General features: G+C 46.2%; 1 protein-coding gene across 3 annotated transcripts in view; it reads left to right on the forward strand.

Moving 5' to 3' along the window:
• fgd4a (FYVE, RhoGEF and PH domain containing 4a) overlaps positions 1–15,321 on the forward strand; it is a 125,607-nt gene that overhangs the window by 17,634 nt on the left and 92,652 nt on the right. The window contains exon 1 of one of the 3 annotated variants that reach the window (XM_046311000.1): positions 7,373–7,602. The exons of the other annotated variants lie outside the window; for them this stretch is intronic. The gene's annotated coding sequence lies outside the window, so the exon portion shown is untranslated. Of the gene's footprint in view, positions 1–7,372; positions 7,603–15,321 lie in introns of those variants that run through there. 3 annotated transcript variants of the gene reach the window in all.

The following is a 15,321-nucleotide window of genomic DNA, read 5'->3' on the forward strand; positions in this document are numbered from 1 at the left end:
GAGAAGATGGAAGGTTGTCATCGCCCTGCAGCAAGGTTTGATTTATTGAGTGTGATGTGGTTTCATGAAAGAGTTGATTGAGGAGTAAGGTTATATGTTTTCTGCATAGAACAGCATTGCAATCAATACTCAGGTCAACCACCAGGGGGTGGGAGTTTGACAACACCTGAACATCTATTTACTCTTAAGGGGTCGACACAGAATACAGCAAACGGAGCCGACGGAGCGTAGCGCAGTGTCACAATTGTATTTTTCCGTCATGCTGCTTTGTTGACAACTGCAACCAACTCGCACCCCAGGTGTTCAGCCAGTCAATCCAAGCTTCTACAGTGGTTTCAAATGCTCTCAGATACTTTAATTGTTCAATCAATTGTGTTTTGGAGATGAGTGCTGTTGTCTGGCAGATTATTATCTTGCCGTTCTTTTGTGGCTTGCTCTTCTCTTTTCTGTGTGACTGGATTGATTTTGACGGGGCTAAATTCTGCCTGCAGAGCAGATTTGGGGCGAGTCGTTCACAGCAGGTCATGCCAACCGGACTATGTGAGATTAGAAGAGCCAATCAATGTGGTCTGGTGCTGTGACATGTGGCAGATGCCATTCATGCCATACCCTAGTGACAGATGTGCCCTTCTGTCCATTATGGGGGCAGCAACCATCAGCCATGCTGTGTCTGGATATGTGGGTGTGTGCGTGTTCAACTAAGCGCATATGTGTGTGTGCTGCACCATACTGTGTGTGTGTGTGTGTGTGTGTGTGTGTGTGTGTGTGTGTGTGTGTGTGTGTGTGTGTGTGTGTGTGTGTGTGTGTGTGTGTGTGTGTGTGTGTGTGTGTGTGTGTGTGTGTGTGTGTGTGTGTGTGCGCGTGCATGCGTGTGCATGCTCACATGTGTGTGTGCTTCCCTGTACTGTGTGTGTGTGTGTGCATGTCTGTATTCTGCAATATTTCCTACTGTGACCTTCATCAAGTGGGAGGCAGAGGAAGTGAGAGAGATTACAGGAGAGACCGCCAGGCTGAGATGAGAGAGTGGGAATCTGCATGCAGCCAGGGTGTGTGTACAGTAAGTGATGTGTGTTTAATTAATGGTGTGCGAGTGTGTACGTGTGTGTGTGTCACGTATCCTCCACTCTTAGAGATGTGGTGGGTAGTGGCTATGCACAAGACTCTGAGAGTGTGCTACACAGCTGGAGGAGAGCCCAGGGGATGGGGCAGATGGGGGGCAGACGGGGGGGGGGATCATTCACTGAATCAGCCATATATCAAAGCCCCAGAAGTTTTTGGTCACGAATGATAAGTAACCACAAGGAGACTTTTCAGTGACGTTCTCGTTGACTGCACTATTCTATAAGCAGTGTTTTACTTATACCAGAAGTATACGGGAAGATGACTGCAAGGGCTCCGTAGTCACAGAGCAGGAATTGAAATTACCTGTTTCATTCACTGAATTTGAACAACATAATGGCAGCTGGTAAAGAGTTGTGCTTGAGTGTGTGCATGCTTGCGTGTATGTGTTTAGGAGATACAGTGAGGATCTAGCCTAGTCTGAGGGCAGTCGGAAAAACGACTGGCGATGTGGCATTTGCCGCAGCACTTTTCAGTCAGGTGTGGTAGCGCCACATTACATTTGATTTAGTTTAATAAAACACATCGACTCAAAGTGTTAAAAAGAGAGGCGTGATTTGTCAACTCGCGCACAATTTCTCAGTCCTTCACATCGGAGTGCTGCTGTAGGCTCTTTGGGTGTCTTGACCAATCAAAATCACGTAAATCGCAGGTCGTGCCCGGGCACAACACACATTGCTCAAGGTGCATTCTCCATTTTCTACCGGTATTTATTTAAAAGGCGTGATAACACATCACTCCCGACAGACACAAGCAAACATAACTTCTTATGGCTGGGGGGCAGTATTGAGTAGCTTGGATGAATAAGGTGCCCAGAGTAAACTGCCTGCTACTCAGGCCCAGAAGCTAAGATATGCATATTATTAGTAGATTTGGATAGAAAACACACTGAAGTTTCTAAAAATGTCTGTGATGTCTGTGAGAATAACAGAACTCATATGGCAGGAAAAAAACCTGAGAAAAAATCCAACCAGGAAGTGGGTAATCTGAGGTTTGTAGTTTTTTAATCCAAGATACAGTGTACATTTGGTCTGATTGCACTTCCTAAGGCTTCCACTAGATGTCAACAGTCTTTCGAACCTTGTTTCAGGCTTCTACTGTGAAGGGGGAGCGAATGAGTGTCAGGCCATGAGTTGTTCACGCGCGTGGCCGTGAGAGCGAGCTGCGTTCCATTGCATTTCTAAAGACCGGTTGGAACATTATTGAAGATTTATGTTAAAAACATCCTAAAGATTGATTCTATACATCGTTTGACATGTTTCTACGAACTGTAATATAACTTTTAAACTTTTTGTCTGGACCTAGTGCTCACGCCTCATGAATTTGGATTTGTGAACTAAACGTGCGAACAAAAAGGGAGTATTTGGACATAAATGTTGGACTTTATCGAACAAAACAAACATTTATTGTGGAACTGGGATTCCTGGGAGTGCATTCTGATGTAGATCATCAAAGGTAAGTTAATATTTATAATGCTATTTCTGACTTCTGTTCACTCCACAACATGGCAGGTATCTGTATGTCTTGTTCCGGTGCCTGAGCACAGTACTCAGATTATTGCATGGTGTGCTTTTTCCGTAAAGCTTTTTTGAAATCTGACACAGCGGTTGCATTAAGGAGTAGTTTATCTATAATTCCATGCATAACACTTGTATCTTTTTTTCAATGTTTATTATGAGTTTTCCTGTAAATTGAAGTGGATCTCTGCAAAATCACCGGATGTTTTGGAAGCAAAACTGAACATAAAGCGCCAATGTAAACTGAGATTTTTGGATATACATATGAACTTTATCGAACTAAACATATATGTATTGTGTAACATGAAGTCCTATGAGTGTCATCTGATGAAGATCATCAAAGGTTAGTGATTCATTTTATCTCTATTTCTGCTTTTTGTGACTTCCTCTTTGGCTAGAAAAATGGCTGTGTTTTTCTGTGACTAACCCTAACATAAACGCACAATCGTCATAAAGCCTTTTTGAAATCGGACACTGTGGTGGGATTAACAACACGTTTATCTTTAAAATGGTGTATAATACTTGTATGTTTGAGGAATTTTAATTATGAGATTTCTGTTGTTTGAATTTGGCGCCCTGCGCTTTCACTGGCTGTTGTCGTATCGATCCCGTTGACGGGATTTGAGCCGTAAGAAGTTTTAAATCAAATAAAATCAAAGTTTGTCACGTGTGCCGAATGTTGCTCTCGATGTTGCAGCTGTAGAACCTTTTGAGGATCTCAGGACCCATGCCAAATCTTTTTAGTTTCCTGAGGGGGAATAGGCGTTTGTCGTGCCCTCTTCATGACTGACCTGGTGTGCTTGGACCATTCTAGTTTGTTGGTGATGTGGAGACCAAGGAACTTGAAGCTCTCAACCTGCTCCACTACAGCCTCGTCGAAGAGAATGGTGGCGTACTCGGTCCTCCTTTTCCAGTAGTCCACAATCATCTCCTTAGTCTTGGTTACGTTGAGGGATAGGTTGTTATTCTGGCACAAACCCGGCCAGGTCTCTGACCTCCTCCCTATAGGCTGTCTCGTCATTGTCGGTGATCAGGCCTGCCAGTGTTGTGTTGTCTGCAATATTAATGATGATGTAAGAGTTGTGCCTGGCCATGCAGTCGTGGGTGAACAAGGAGTACAGGAGGGGACTAAGCTCGCACCCCTGGGGGGCTCCGGTGTTGAGGATCAGCATGCAGATGTGTTGCTACCTACCCTCACGACCTGAGGGTGGCCCGTCAGGAAGTCCAGGATCCAGTTGCAGAGGGAGGTGTTTAATCCCGAAGTTCCTTAGCTTAGTGATGAGCTTTGAGGGTACTATGGTGTTGAACGCCTAGCTGTAGTCAATGAATAGCATTCTCACGTAGGTGTTCCTTTTGTCCAGGTGGGAAAGGGCAGTGTGGAGTGCAATAGAGATGGCATCATCTGTGGATCTGTTTGGGCAGTATGCAAATTGGAGTGGGTCTAGGGTTTCTGGGATAATGGTCTTGATGTAAGCCATAACCAGCCTATCAAATGTAGCAGCCTATACACCTAAACATTAGCGATCTGACATGAAGTATTGCATGGAAACAAGAGCCTTTTTCAGTCTGATCAATTGTAGGCTACTAACAACAGCAGCTGCATAGTCTAGCCTACTATGCTCTCTGTCCCTCTGTCCAGGGTAAACAATGCAGTAACCTTGTGTATTTACAGCCCATTTGTTTGTGGGAATATGTGAATAAGGCTGTGACTAGGCTACCTAGACTACCTAGACTTTATCAATCAGCCCTATTGTGTGGGAGGAGGGGAAGGGCCAGAGAGTGGGGAGGAAATTATTAACTGGAATTAATCAGTAAACACAACAGCTGACATAGACTGTGAGTTATCTTTGCACTAGGCCTACAGTTACATAGGGCAGGAGTACACAATGCAAACCAGAGAGAGCTCAGACCTGTAAGGTTTATTGTCCAATCATGTTGCTTTCTCTGTGTCTGTGTATAGGAAACCCCCCTTGTCCTTTTAAAAATAGAATTCATATGAAAAGTACAATGTTGCTGCAGTTTGACAGGGGTTTCATCCTCCCCAAGGTCCCATCATAGCCCATATTTAACCTTTTTACAACAGATGAATTGCGTCATACCGTGTAAGGTCTGGAGTTTTACCTTGTCGGGTTACCAGATCAGGAAAAACTATGGGCCCCAGAATTTCTCTTCCGCCACACCACTCTGGGACCTGTGGCGCCAACTGCAAACAGGAAGGATGATCTTATTTACAAGCAAGCAGTGAGTGTGTGAGTACTGTATGTGCTTGTGTGTGTGTGAGTGAGTGCCTGTGTTTGCGTGTCAGTGTGTGTGTTTGCATGCCTGTGTGTGCATGAGTGCATGCGTCTGTGTGTGTGCCAGTGTGTGCGTTTAATTGAATTTCATGCCTGTACTATACGGTGTGTGTACGTGCACTACAATTCAGAACAGCTATGGAGAGTGAATGTTAAAGCAAACCCATCACTCACTGTCTGAATATCAATAGTGCTGTGAAATGCCACCATGGCGACTAAGCGCCACCTTGACAATAATCAATGTAAATGTCGACTCAGGGGAACCATTCGGTTGGTTGACATAATAGTTAAATAGGAAGCCAGATGCTTGTCTTTTATCTGAAAGTAATTTCCATGTGAAACGATGAACTCCCCAGGTGTACTTCTAGAGTCTGCTGGTCCACTCTGGCTTCGGTGAAATGCCAGACTCAATGTGTTATTACTACGTAACTTCAACAACTTGATGTTTCAGCCGCACTGAAATCAGACTCACACGTCACACACACACATTTCTTTGTGTGAGGCAGTGGGGATGTTGGCGTCACGACGTGGTTACTGGTCTCAGAGGTTTGATGGGACCCTTGCTGTCACTAATGGCACTGTGCCTTAACGAGGTGTGATGCCTGGCCGGGAGGGAGGCATAGTGGCTTGGCCCTGAGGGTGCCCCTGGATAGTGACTGCTCTGTTGTCTGGTTCTCTCTCTGTCAGTCAGGAAGCATGGTGACCGGAGCTCTGGAGAGAGAGGTTAACAATGATGGGACTATGAGGAGAGAGGGCTACCAGCCCCAGGCTCACTGTCTGACTGGGGGAAGTAGACTGGAGGGGAGATGGAGAAGGGATGCAGAGAGAGGGATGAGATGAAAGAGAGGAGCAGAGGAAGAAGGAGCCCATTGGGCAAAAACGAGATGAATCAACGTTGTTTCCACGTCATTTCAACCTAAAAATGTAATATGATGAAAACTGATTGGATTTGAAAAAGTAATCAACGTAAGGGAAGGGAATTGTTTCTTTTTTTCACCCAACTTTTAACCTAAATCCAATGACATGGTGACATTTTTTGTTCATTTCGCGTAGAATATAGGTTAGTTGACAAAAGCCCGGTGGAGGTCAGTTCAGGAGTGTCGAGCGTGCCACGCTGAATTAGAGCAGACATGATCAGAATGATTCTCCTAAATGGCCATTGTGTGTGCAAGCATTCCTGTGTGTGTGTGTCTGTTGTGAAAACTGAGTAACACTTGGCCGTCCTACAGGTCATGTTCTCAGGCCAGTGTGAGTTCACAACAGAGCACGTATGACAACACTTTCCCCCTACCTCTTACTCACCATATCAAACCAGTGGCTCTCTGTTCAACCACAAACATACCGCTCTATACTCTGCTGGTAAATGGGGGTGTGACCTTATTCAGTGTATGGTTGTCACATAGGTGCGGCAGGGTAGCCTAGTGTTTAGAGCGTTGGACTAGTAACCGAAAGATTGCAAGTTCAAATCCCCGAGCTGACAAGGTACAAATCTGTTGTTCTACCCCTGAACCCACTATTCCTAGGCTGTCATTAAAAATAAGAATTTGTAGTTAAATAAAGGTCAAATTTTAAAAAAGGAGCATTTGGCTCTAATGCCATAGGAATGGAGTAGGTGGAATTTAATCTCCTCATCGCACACTGCCCCCACACACACCACTCTGACTCAACTGCATTCAAAGGGTGGTGGGGGCACTGGAGCTGTTAACCCACCCCTGAGCCTACTGTCACATGACCACTGCATTGGTGGGAATGGAATAAAAACACAGACAATTGACTGAGACACGTGGAACGTCTTTTTAAACAAAATCTTAGCGATTGCTAGAAAATCTGATTCGCCGTCATTGACTGATCTATTCTTTTCAGTCATCACCCACCTCATCCATCTATCCCTCGCCCGGCCTCTCTCTCTTTCTCTACCTCTCTCTGGCTCCCCTCTCTCATCCTCTCTATCACTGTCACTCTCCTTCTCTCCTTGGAGGGGGAGTAATTGTGTGAGGGTCAGCACCTGACAGCCGCGGCCAGTAGCAGCAGCAGCGACAGCAGATGAGAGCCATTGGCTTCCTCCTCACTCTCTGGCCCTTCCCCTCCTCCCACACAATAGGGCTGATTGTCTGCGCGACACACACACACAGAAGGGGTCTTACTGTGTGGGTAACGTTCCCCCGCCATATGCCCCGTCACCGTTGGAATGTGATTATCTTCACAAGCTACGGATTGGAAACACACAGAGAGGAGAAAGGAGGAAGAGGTACGCTGAAGTTATACTAAGTAAGAGAGCGTGTGAGAGAGAGAAAAGCAGGACGAGAGAGAGAGAGAGAGAGAGAGAGGGAGGGAGGGGAGGGGAGGGTGTGAAGGCGATGTAGACGGAGAGAGAGGGAGGGGAGGGTGAAAAGGCGGTGTAGACGGAGAGAGAGGGAGGGGAGGGTGAAAAGGCGGTGTAGACGGAGAGAAGGGAGGATGGGGCGAAAGCAGCAAGACAGTAGTTTAGCGCGAACCCTGACCCTGCCTGTGTGCCTCTGTGAGAGCGAGAGGAACGGAGAGAGGGAGAGGTCGATTTTTCCTCATCATTCTGGCTTAAGTGTAACAAGGAGAAGGATATCCTATCTCGGTGGATGGTAGCTGTTGACTCTGACACACAGACCCATGCTGGACTAACGGAAGCCTTGTCTCAGGTCAGTGGGTTTTTCTCTGGTAGACGGACTGGACTTAAGCTCTCTGGTACACTGTAGCCACCGAGGGCACAACGCTGTGTTCACAGCTGTATTATACAGACAGGGGTGTTTATCACTGGCCCCAGAGCAGCGAGAGGAGCAGTCTACTGCTACTGAATACTGAATAGTGGGGTAAAATGTGGGGTTGTAGTTAGTCTGGTGACACACAGAGCTGATGTTCAGTATTCCGAGTAGACTGTCGGTTACACAAAGGGAGGAACACCTCACAAACGAGGGACCTTACACCACAGGATGTGCCTAAGATAGCATGATAAGTATAGCAGGGAATGTGAGGGGTGTGTGTGTGTGTGTGTGTGTGTGTGTGTGTGTGTGTGTGTGTGTGTGTGTGTGTGTGTGTGTGTGTGTGTGTGTGTGTGTGTGTGTGTGTGTGTGTGTGTGTGTGTGTGTGTGTGTGTGTGTGTGTGTGTGTGGCTGTGCCTGGGGGTAGGAGGGGTATTAAGATGCAAGCAGGCTTTGTTTGTTGGCTGAGCCCCAGAGCTGCAGCCTCTCTCAGTTGTACACATGCAAAACACACACACACTTGCAAAACACACACATGTGATTTGCATACACACACTGACACACATGTGGAGGACTACTGCAGTTTGCCTTCTTGGCCACTGTTACAGCCCTTATCTGTCCCCGGGGTGTGCTCTAGCAGAGATGTTAGCCACACCAGCTGCATGTAAGCGTTGCCATAGCCTACCCTGCTGTAGCTGAAGCTGCTATTTCACCTTGCTGTTAGAGCTGCAACAGTATCTGTTGTTATTCCCAATGGTGTTTATCTTCAACTGTTAGCTTTCCTTTGCCATATCTGAAGTCATCAATTCTTGTTGCTGTGTAGCTCAATCTGATAGTGATAGATACCCTAGTAGTTAAACCATTAGCTTCACCTGCTACAAAATGTAACTGTTAGTGGTCCCAGCGTTCCCTGCTGTGTTGTTGAAACAGGCATGCAGGGCGACTCTAATGGCGCAATTCCACTAGAGGAACCAAGTCGGAACGTGCCGGAACCAGCCTGAACTAGGCTTGTTGGTTGTTGGTTGTTTTCCATTTGTTGTGGATCTAGAAACAGGACTAGGTTTAATTTGCGGGAAAAACTGCTAATGAACGATGACGAATTTTGACAGAGATATTGTTGTGATCCTCGGTGACTGGCATTTTTAAGTTTGGAGGAGGGAGGTGGAGGAGATAACCAGGAGTTTTGTTCCATCGTTTTCATTTCTGTTCGTGGGCAATAATGGAGACATACAATGTAAGTTGTATGCGAGGAGAGAATCGCTTCAGCTGGTTGAAAGACCGGTAGAACCGTTTTAGGCTGTAGATAGCACCTTTTTTTCTAAGAGTGTAGTGACATGTCTGCTACTGGTGTCTGGCTTCCTTTTATGCTTGGACAAACTGTCCAAAATACAGCTATGAAGCTGTTGTTAAACGAGGCGGTCAGGGCCATCTCAGCCGCCCTGGCTGTCCTGTCTGCTGCCCTGGCTGTCCTGTCTGCTACCCTGGCTGTCCTGTCTGCTGCCCTGGCTGTCCCGTCTGCTGCTCTGGCTGTCCTGTCTGCTGCCCTGGCTGTCCTGTCTGCTGCCCTGGCTGTCCTGTCTGCTGCCCTGGCTCCCTGTCTGCTGCCCTAGCTGTCCTGTCTGCTACCCTGGCTGTCCTGTCAGCTGCCCTGGCTGTCCTGTCTGCTGCCCTGGCTGTCCTGTCTGCTGCCCTGGCTGTCCTGTCTGCTGCCCTGGCTGTCCTGTCTGCTGCCCTAGCTGTCCTGTCTGCTGCCCTGGCTGTCCTGTCTGCTGCCCTAGCTGTCCTGTCAGCTGCCCTGGCTGTCCTGTCTGCTGCCCTGGCTGTCCTGTCAGCTGCCCTGGCTGTCCTGTCTGCTGCCCTGGCTGCCCTGTCTGCTGCCCTGGCTGTCCTGTCTGCTGCCCTAGCTGTCCTGTCTGCTGCCCTGGCTGTCCTGTCTGCTGCCCTGGCTGTCCTGTTTGCTGCCCTGGCTGTCCTGTCTGCTGCCCTGGCTGTCCTGTCTGCTGCCCTGGCTGTCCTGTCTGCTGCCCTAGCTGTCCTGTCTGCTGCCCTGGCTGTCCTGTCTGCTGCCCTGGCTGTCCTGTCTGCTGCCATGGCTACTTCCTCATCTTCACACAGCTGATTGAAGTGCTGATTCTGCTGCTGATGCTGGGCCTCAAGTGTCTCCAGGTAAGAGGCCTTGGCCTCCCTCATGAAATTCAGGTATTTGCTGGCTGTGCTTGCAGTGTGTTTTCTCTTCCCTGGGGAAATATTTAGGCAGAATTAATGACATGTACAGTTCAGGAATAAGGCACAGACTCCAAAGCAAACCTGAGGGCAGCCTGTGTGAGTGCAGTTTTGTTCTCCAACCATGTATTGTCTCATCAAATGTATTCAATATTATCCATCAAATGCCAGTTTGGGGCAAACCAGATATACCAACCAGATACACCAATGATGCAAATAATAAAGTTCTATGATTAATTGAATCATTGTGACAGTTTTATATGTAAAATCCTAGATCCACACTGTCTCCATTAATAATGTTTAGGAACATAACCATGCCATGACAAAAGCCCTCTGTGGACGAGATTGCCCACCCCTGTTGAAGACAGCTAAATTGTGTGATTAGGGCTAAACAAGTGAACATTGACATTGAACTGTTTACCAGAACCTTGGCGCCTGGGGGTGCAGGGCTCAGGGGTTGCAGGAGCATTGATTGTGTTGATGGACCCTGGCAGTGTAGGGTTCTGAGGTTGTGGCTTCACTATTCGAGCACACATTGGTAGCTAGCTATATAGTAATTTGGCTAAAAACAATGTATTACCGTGCTGATTATCGCTGCACTGAGTCATCATGGCTTCAAATATCGCTTTCTGGTCCACTTTTGTTGTTGTGGTCTTTTATCTTTTTATAATCTTGTTTGAATTTGTAAATGCTTTTTCCTGCACTGTTTTATTGACCGATGGATTCCGATCTCGGGTAATGTATCCAATATTTGATCAAACCCACTTGGACATCTCCAACTGACCAATTTGCTGCTTCTATTATTCGTTTTTAGCTTTAGAGAGTTTGGGGCTCCTATCTGAATCCTATGGTTCTCCCCTGTGGCCCTGTCCTAGACTCCTAGGACTAAGACTGTTACGGTGACCGTATTACCGCCACACCGGCGCTCACGAGTCATGAAGGCAGTCAAATTCCATATGTCCATTTAGTCACGGTAATTAGTCTTCTCCAAGCTCTGATGCTGCTGATGGTCATTAGTAGCCTACCAAACTTGCTAACTGCCTGGTACTCAGCACTCTATTGTCCCTCTTATTTTTAATTTAAAAAATGTTTACAACTTTATTTAACTAGGCAAGTCAGTTAAGAACATATTCTTATTTTCAATGACGGCCAAGGAAAAGTGGGTTAACGGCCTGTTCAGGGGCAGAACGACAGATTTGTACCTTGTCAGCTCAAGGATTTGAACTTGCAACCTTTAACCACTAGGCTACCCTGTCACCCCAATCAATCTCTCTGACATCAATGCAAATGTAATCAAAAATGTAATCAAACACTTCATGAGAGCCTATGAGCTCCTGTTGCACAACATTTCTATAGGCTATGCAATTGTATGAGAAAACAGTGGTGGCCTCTATTAAAAAGTGGAGGACCCCATCACCTTTCTATAGGCTAGGCCTACTATATTTATTCCTCAACATTCTTAATATTAAGCACATTGCTTCTCTTTACGACAATTGCCTCACTTTACGAAAGCGTCTTCCATTTGCTATTTAAAGTGCATAGATGACATGTATTTTTACACTACCCCTGTTTTGAGACAGGCAAAATGATAATGGCCCATTCTAAATCAAAATAAATGTCATCCATATATGATTTAGTATACGTAAAGACGAGATGAAATCAAGAACAGTCTGATGGGTGACAATATTAGCCTACCACTTGTGTATTGTATATTATCACTTGTGAATGATGCCCAGAGTAAGGCAAGAAACAATGGTTGGTTTTTTTTGCTACTTTTTCTAATCATAGTCACACACCTTATGTAGCCTAGCCCATAGGTCTATATGTTTTGATAAGGTTTGTATCACAACTAAAGTGGCCAAATAACTTCATAAAATGAAGCACATAATCCTCTTTACAACAGGTGTAGAGCCTAACTGCTATACAGACATAAGCAGAGCGTGAGTTTCAAGTTTGGGGAAGATCATTTTCACCATAAAAATGCACCTTTATCATAAAAGCATTACATGCATAATCACATTTGTGGTCATTTTTGATAATGGTGTTTTCCTGCAAAGGCTACATTCACACTTATAGCCTACTACCGCGTGTGCATTGCTGCGCTTATAATATGAAGAAATAGGCTAATAGTTTATCAACATTTTAAGCTAAACGTTCTCATCTGTTGCGTCAGCCACATTGCGTAAAACAGGTTTTTTGATGCTGGTGGTTGTATTCATTTGGGATCTATCGCATCCCACAACTGTCCCAGACTATAGAATAGGTCAACTTTTACACTATGGGGGATGTAGATTGCCATAGGCTAGTACTTTTGCTGTTCGTTAGGCCTACTCATCTAGTTGGCTGGCGAAAAGTAAATGTGGACAGTTCTTCCAATAACTTCAATATGCACCCCGGAATTGGATAAGAACGTGTCTGTCTTCACTTGTAGCCTTTGAAAAAGACCTGATCATGTGATTGAGAGCCATGTGAGTGAGGCTTCGGAGCATGCAACAACACTCAAGGAAAAAGGAATTATCATTATTATATTCAGCCCAAGGGCACAACGGCCACTGGCCGCAAAAGGCATGGATTTGTTTTTTAACAGTAGCACCAGAGTCATCCGGTTCTTAGGGGGAGGTTGTCATTGACTTCTCTGTGGAGCTTTGTCTTTCACTGTGTCAGGGAGAATGAGAGAGTGTGTGTGAGAGAGAGAGAGTGATGATGATGCTGATGATACTAACGCAATGGCACTCTCCTACATTTCGTGACCGCCACAACCCTACGTAGGACTCAGGGCTGAAGGCTGGGGGTTCAGGCTGGGAGGGGTGGGGATGTGTGGGGGGAGGGAGGCTTCTGTCACAAAAGGCTGTTGGGGCAGGATGGAGGCCCACCGTGACCAGAAATGAGATTCCATGGAGAGAGCAGCACATCAAAAGAGAAGCAGAGAGTGCTAAGATCTTCATCAGACAACACAATGAATGAAAACTAAGCTCAGACACGTACATACACACAGGGAGGGACACACACACACATACACTAGACAGCACTGTCTCATATTCAATGCCCCTGCGAGTATTTTGTTTTAGTGTTTTCATTCGGTGTGTGTGTGTGTGTGTGTGTGTGTGTGTGTGTGTGTGTGTGTGTGTGTGTGTGTGTGTGTGTGTGTGTGTGTGTGTGTGTGTGTGTGTGTGTGTGTGTGTGTGTGTGTGTGTGTGTGTGTGTGTGTGTGTGTGTGTGTGCCGTTTGCCCCAGCATGCTGTCTCAGCAGTGGTTGTCAGGGGTTCAGCAGTGTTAAGTTTGATCCCCACCTCTTCTCTCTTTCTCATGTTCACACTTTTTATCCCCGTCTGATCCTTTTTAACTAGAGGGCCTGTACTGCTAGAATGCGCCGCCAGAATGCACAGTCAGTGCCTCCATTAACAGTAACACCAGAGTCATCCGGTTCTTAGGGGGAGGTTGTCATTGACTTCTCTGTGGAGCTTTGTCTTTCACTGTGTCAGAGAGAGTGAGAGAGTGTGAGAGAGATGATGCTGATGGATCTGACACTATGGCACTCTCATACGCTCTTAGAAGAAAAGGTGCTATCTAGAACCTAAAATGGTTGATTAGGCTGTCCCCATAGGATAACCCTTTGAAGAATCCTTTTGGTTCCAGGGAGAACCCTTTTGGGACCCATGAATAACTCTTTAACCCAAAAGGGTTCTACCTGAAACCAAAAAAAGTGTTGTACCTGGAACCAAAAAGGTTATCCTATGGGGTCAGCCGAAGAACCCTTTTAGAACCCTTTTTTTCTAAGAGAGTAGGAAGTGCCCAATCAAACTTAGTTAGCTGAGTGGCTTGGATCAATGAGAATATTATTCTGTAATTTATTTATTTAGAAAATATTTCAGTTGGCTTTCAGTTGTATAAGGGAACAAGACAGCTATCATGAGATTAAATATATAAGTGTGAAAGAGGAACTTCCGATGTGGTGACATGTTTGCACATCATAAAAAATCAACCATATTCTAGCTCTGTGTTAAAAAATCCATTTTTAAAAATCTAAATAAAATTGTATTTGTCTCATGTGCCTAATGCCGTGAAATGCTTACTTATGAGCCATTAACCAACAATGCAGTTTTTAAAAGGTAAGAACATTTTCATTAAATAAGAATAATGGGGCTATATATGTCATGTTTTGTCATAGATTGTCATGTCTTGTCCCTGTGCTTCCTCTTCTATTCGTTTCCCCCTGCTGGTCTTATTAGGTTCTATCCCTCTCTCTCTCTCTCTCTATCTTCCGTTCCTGCTCCCAGCTGTTCCTCATTCTCCTAACTACCTTGTTTACTCTTTCACACCTGTCCCCTATTTTGCCCTCTGATTAAGTCCCTATTTCTCTCTCTGTTTCCGCTTCTGTCTTTGTCGGATCCTTGTTTGCTGTACTGTGTTCTTGTTCCGTCCTGTCGTGTTTTTGCCTTCATCAGATGCTGCGTGTGAGCAGGTGTCTCTATCAGCTACGGCCTGCGCCTACCCGAAGCGACCTGCAGTCTGTGACCGCTTCTCCTGTTATTCCCCTCTACAGACTAGAGGATTTCTGTTATTCCCCGTTTGGACATTACCTGTTAAGAATTCAGGATTAGTCGTTTTCTGTTTGGACTGGAATAAACTCTGTTTCTGTTAAGTCGCTTTTGGGTCCTCATTCACCTGCATAACAGAAGGATCCGACCAAGAATGGACCCAGCGACTACGGATCCTCGCAACTCAGCCGTCGAGATCCAGGGAGCGATGCTCGGCAGACACGAGCAGGAATTGTCTGCTGCTCGTCATGCCGTTGAGACCCTGGCCGCTCAGGTCTCCGACCTCTCAAGACAGTTTCACAATCTCCGTCTCGAGCCACCAGCTACTTCCTGGTCTTCCGAGTCTCCGGAACCAAGAGTTAATAACCCACCGTGTTACTCTGGGCAGCCCACTGAATGCCGCTCCTTTCTCACCCAGTGTGATATTGTGTTCTCTCTCCAGCCCAACACATACTCAAGGGATAGAGCTCGTATCGCCTACGTCATATCACTCCTTACTGGACGGGCTCGGGAGTGGGGCACAGCTATCTGGGAGGCAAGGGCTGAGTGTACTAACGAGTATCAGAACTTTAAAGAGGAGATGATACGGGTTTTTGATCGTTCAGTTTTTGGGAAGGAGGCTTCCAGGGCCCTGGCTTCCCTATGTCAAGGTGATCGATCCATAACGGATTACTCTATAGAGTTTCGCACTCTTGCTGCCTCCAGTGACAGGAACGAGCCGGCGTTGCTCGCTCGTTTTCTGGAGGGACTCCACGCTGAGGTTAAGGATGAGATTCCCTCCCGGGAGGTTCCTTCCAGCGTGGATTCTTTGATTGAACTCGCCATCCGCATAGAACGACGGGTAGATCTTCGTCACCGAGCTCGTGGAAGAGAGCTCGCGTTAACGGTGTCCCCCCTC

The sequence above is a fragment of the Oncorhynchus gorbuscha genome, linkage group LG02 (genome assembly GCF_021184085.1).
Source record: "Oncorhynchus gorbuscha isolate QuinsamMale2020 ecotype Even-year linkage group LG02, OgorEven_v1.0, whole genome shotgun sequence".
In the NCBI taxonomy this organism is placed as follows: Eukaryota; Metazoa; Chordata; class Actinopteri; order Salmoniformes; family Salmonidae; genus Oncorhynchus; species Oncorhynchus gorbuscha.